This window comes from Parus major, chromosome 20 (assembly GCF_001522545.3).
Source record: "Parus major isolate Abel chromosome 20, Parus_major1.1, whole genome shotgun sequence".
Lineage (NCBI taxonomy): Eukaryota > Metazoa > Chordata > Aves > Passeriformes > Paridae > Parus > Parus major.
In genome coordinates this window covers 222,807-227,461 of record NC_031788.1, presented here as the reverse complement: position 1 = coordinate 227,461, position 4,655 = coordinate 222,807, and the positions used below count along the sequence as shown (strand labels likewise).

The 4,655-nt window shown below is 50.9% G+C and overlaps 1 protein-coding gene and 1 non-coding gene across 11 annotated transcripts in view; both read left to right on the top strand.

Moving 5' to 3' along the window:
* The first annotated feature begins 2,553 nt into the window (after positions 1-2,553).
* On the top strand, positions 2,554-2,625 carry TRNAE-UUC. Its single transcript has one exon. It is a non-coding gene; the product is annotated as a tRNA-Glu (tRNA).
* A 1,716-nt stretch (positions 2,626-4,341) lies between these two features.
* The window catches only part of RBM39 (RNA binding motif protein 39), a 30,175-nt gene continuing 29,861 nt past the window's right edge, over positions 4,342-4,655 (top strand). For 4 of the 10 annotated variants that reach the window (XM_019008681.2, XM_019008682.2, XM_015647408.3 and 1 more), the window contains exon 1: positions 4,410-4,454. The gene's annotated coding sequence lies outside the window, so the exon portion shown is untranslated. Of the gene's footprint in view, positions 4,455-4,655 lie in introns of all 10 variants that reach the window. The other 6 variants (XM_033519079.1, XM_015647403.3, XM_015647402.3 and 3 more) reach the window with 2 other exon arrangements.

Genomic DNA, 4,655 nt, shown 5'->3' with positions numbered 1-4,655 from the left:
CATGCTACCCACAGGTAGTCACCCAGAATAGCACATCTGCAGGAGGACATGGTCAGCCCCACCATGGTGAGGCTGTTTCATGGGCAGCCCAGACTGTTAAGCAGCTCATAGGGATGAGGCAGGTCTGAGGTCAACCTGGAAAGACAGTCTGCAGGTTGGAATCAGCATGGGGCCAGTGATGGTGACCAGGGACACACCCAGTGCATGAGAGGTCTGTAGTAACAAGGCTAGGTCAGGCAAGCAGGCCGCAGGTCTGGGTCAGAGAGAGTCAGGGCTGGCCATGGCCATGGCCATGGCCATAGGCGCATTGGTGAGAGCACTGGAGACAATCACACCTTGACACAACTCAGATGGGGACTGAAGGTCCAGGATTAACATGAGCTGGGGCTCCTGGGCAGGGCTAGGTTGCAAGCCCTAAGTGAGGTGTAGTAATGCATCTGAACAGCTTGGACCACGATGTGCTCCAGCCAAACCATATTTAGAGTTTATTATCAGACCCTCTGGAACTTTTCAAGGTTGCTGAGACATAAGCTATTCAAAAATTAAGAAAGAAGAAGCTGGAAAACAAGAAAGCAGGACCACAAGAGCCAGATAACAGAGGGCGGTTGAACACCTGTACTGTAACCAATCCTGTGCCTTGAGGAGTGCGTGCAGAGTGCATGGACAGGATAGGGGAGCCAATGAAAGGATGTGTGATTGCGTGAACAGTAGTTTTAGAATGTATAAATAAGTGTGCAATGTAAACAATAAATTACTTCTGCAAAATCATGTTGGTTTGCTGTCCAGAGGTCCTGAGCTCCCGCAGTGAGGCTGGCCTAAGTGCATGTTAGTGCTCTTGGGGCCCTGAGAACAGCTTCACAAGCAGATGAGATAACAGCATGAGCATGGCCAATTGAAATGAAGCCAAAGTTCTACCTCTCACAGGTCCTGATCTTCAGGGATGGTTGACAAAGGAAAACCTTCACCCTTCCCTCACAAACAATTCCTAAGCAAGCAAAAGTGGAGGGGTGTAGATCCTGGCACTGCTGCTCATATTGACATCTCACCAGGCCTTCTGGAAGGAGCAAGAAATTCATCCAGTACTAAAACTAGAAGAGAAGCTGAGGACAGGCAGGTTGATACATGGAAGAAGCTCAAATCTCTCCACCAGCGGTGTCAAGTCCTTGGGGAACAAATGCCCACCTCACATCAGAGATGGACTAAGATCATTGCATGCCAAAAAAGCTGGGTCCTCTGTCTGTCAACCAGTCCTTGCTCATGTCTTTAGCAACTTCATGCAGGTCCGTGGGCTGCGGTTGGGATTCATGCGAGAAAACAGAATCTGCTCAAATCTACCTTGCGTAGTTACTGCCAGATTAATTTGATAGTTTCTAACCTTTCAGGATTTTCTCTGCTGGCATATGGACATGGTGTATACCACCTTTACATTGTGAAGGGTATTTTATCTTTAATATTTCCAGAGCCTTTTTTTATGGTGCTTTGTAGCCATAGCTTTTTATTTGTGGTGATACAACTCCTCTGAGTAATTTTAGAATCTCCATGGTTCTTACAACCATGTTATCCTTTTGGTTTATTCATTTTTTAATAACCTCTTGAGGAAGGAATTTCTTTGTTGATTTTGTTCCTTCAATGTCACCAGATTGAATACATTATATTCACTGCTATGCATTACTGTTCTAACAGCCCCTCACACAAGTGAGCATTAAATCCAGATGCTTCTTTTATGTTCTCCAACCAGCTGCTCCAAAAATCAAGCCTTTGTGGTATCTAAATGTAGCAACCACATAATATGCTGATGTGACATTTACTCACTCATTGTGGGGGTAATTGGAGAATCATTTTCCATAATGATGTTTTCTGCCTTGGTAGTCATTCTGACCTCCTAAATACATCACTCTCACCACCACTGATTTTACACTCCATTCACTACAATCGTACTAATTCTCTCCTTTGCCTATTTAGGTGTGATTTCCACATATAGGGAAAGTGTTACAGCTTCAAAGATTAAAATGATTCTGGCATATTGACTGAAGTTTCTTCAACATCCAGCATTACTCCTCCACGTGCTCAATAGTTAGTCCTTCCTGTACATACGCAGCCAGCTACTGCAGTGTGCCATCTGTTACCTGCCTGCCTTGTACCAGTGTCTGATAAGGTTGTTCTCAGTCAAAACTGGGTAGTGCAGTACTGGTTGCTCTACCTGCTTTTGTGTTTGCTCAAATTTGTTTTGGAGCACATCGGTGCCTGTTACCAAGTTTCTGTGCCTTTTTAGGCCAGACTTAATTTGTTCATCTTCCCATTTGTCATTACCTACTTCTCCAGTTTTATAAACCTCCAGCCTCATCTTTCAGCTGAGGGAGCAGCCCTGCACGCCTCACCCCTGATCCCAGATCCAACGGTGCGGGCAGACACCAGCCGGCAGTGAAAGGTGGGCAGCGGCTCAAGGCGCAGCGCGGGCAGGCGGTGAAGAAAGCAAGCGGGACGGGTAAAACGCCGTACAAGAAGGAAGGCAAGAAGGAAGCAGCTGGCGCAGGCAACACGTCTGCCAAGTAGTCCCACATGGTCTAGCGGTTAGGATTCCTGGTTTTCACCCAGGCGGCCCGGGTTCGACTCCCGGTGTGGGAAAGGCGAGTTTTTTTTTTTTTATATTTCGTTCACCTACTTCCCTTGGTTGTTAATTCTGCGCGATCTCTCCTACCCCTCGCAGCGCGGGTAACAAATTCCTGCCCTCAACCCTGGCGCTTTATGCGAACGAAGGTGGCGTGCGTACAGAGCCAGGTTTACAGGAAGGAAGACCAACAGTAAGTCGGCATTACGCTCCAGCGCTGCAGGGCCAGTCTCTCCGGATCAAGCCATCCCACAAATCAGAAAACTTCGTTTAGGAAGTGTGTTACTGAGAGCTTCCCCTCAGCTCCAGAGGTAAATCCAGCCAAGTGCATACTGACCACACGAACAGTCCTGCGGAGCTGAACGTCGACAGCCGACAGGCCAGGGCATTACACCGGGTATGGCAACGCAGCTTGTGCAGCTATTTGCTACTGCAGACCTCTCATTAGCCACCTTCACCCTCACTGTGAGTAATGTAAGCGTGGGGGTGCATCCTTTCTCCCACACTGCCTTGGGCACCAGCCAAAGGCATGGGGTGTGTTAGTGGAGTAGACAAAAAAACACATGTCCGTGTACTCCTTCCAGAGCCTGGCTCCACAGGCAAACGATGTCAGAGAAAACCTTTAGGTAAATCCACCAACATGAGCCTATGCACATTCTTCAGTCACAATCACATGGTGAGGGAACCAGGAGCATGAAGGTGGTTAGACCAGACCTGGTGGCTGACTGGAAGCTGAGAGGCGAGGGACAGGCAGCCAGAGCAGCGCATAGGAATAAATACAATAAACCTCATTTTGTCTGTGACTAAATGAGTCTGTTTGTTTACTACCAAACTGTACAAAAATTATTAGGTTGGGAAAAAACCATTATAGTAATTCTTTGTTTTTAAGCAGATAATTTTCTCCAAATGTTCCAAACTCTGCTAGTTGGACCACTTAATTTTAGAAAGACTTGGACACTCTGGCAAGGGCCCCAGGAACATTTTCTGCCATCAACATTTCAGGAACTTTGTTAGAAATGACATTAAATGAGAGTGTAGCCTGGGATTTTCAGAAAACTTATCATTTCAGAAAGCAAAGTTTGTTTAGAATTTCTTTTTACATTGTTTCAGATTTGTAGAACAACAACAACAACAACAACAGCAACAACAAACTAAAATTCCCCAGCAACAATTTATTTCATTTTCATATTGGAATATGGCTCTTCCAGAGCCAGGGAAGGAACAGACGCTGCGAACGCACCGGAGTCCCACAAGCCTCTAGGCACTCGCACCGCAGTACCACTGCGGCGGTCGGCCTGGGCCCTGAACGCAGCCGCAGCCCCACCACAGCGGCCTCAGATCACTCCCCCCGCCCCTCGGCCCCTCCCGCCAGGCGTCAGGCGGGTGTGCAAGCCCTCGCGAGACCGCAAAGGCGCGTGACAAGGCCACCTGTCTACCCAAATCTCGCGAGCATTTGAGCCACTGCTTCCGGGCGTAATATCTCGCGAGAGGCGGCGAGCCCGGGCGTGCAGGGGCTTGTTTGGCCGTGCGTCTCGCGAGAGCCCCTGCGCGGTGCGCTCGTCACCCCCGTGCCGTGCGCGGAGCCGCGAGCGGCTGGGCGCCATTTCGGGTGCAGCCGTGGAGCCATAGAGGGGGCCAGACCGGCACCGGGACCGACTCACGGCCGCCCCACCCCTCACCGCCCGTTCCCTGGGGCTGCCTAAGCGCCGCCGTCTATTTAAGATTCAGACGCCTGGGGAAGGTGCTTGAGCCCTTGGGTTTATTCCCCACCGCCAGCGTAGTGACGCCAGAGCCGCCGCTGCCGGACCTCGGGGCCCTAGCAAGGATCGCGCTGCCCACGGCGCAGGTAACTGCGGGTGGGCCCCGGGCCCCGCCGCCGGGCGAGCGGCAGCCTGGTCCGCCGGGTTCTGCGGCCTGGGTGTCTGCACCCGTCCTGCCGCCATGGCCGCCTCGGCCCTACCCGCCGGCCGGCTCTGCGCCTCACCGGAGCTAGAGCGCCCGGCGAACCCCGCGGCCCGGCCCTGTGCGGTTCGGCTGTTCCCATGGC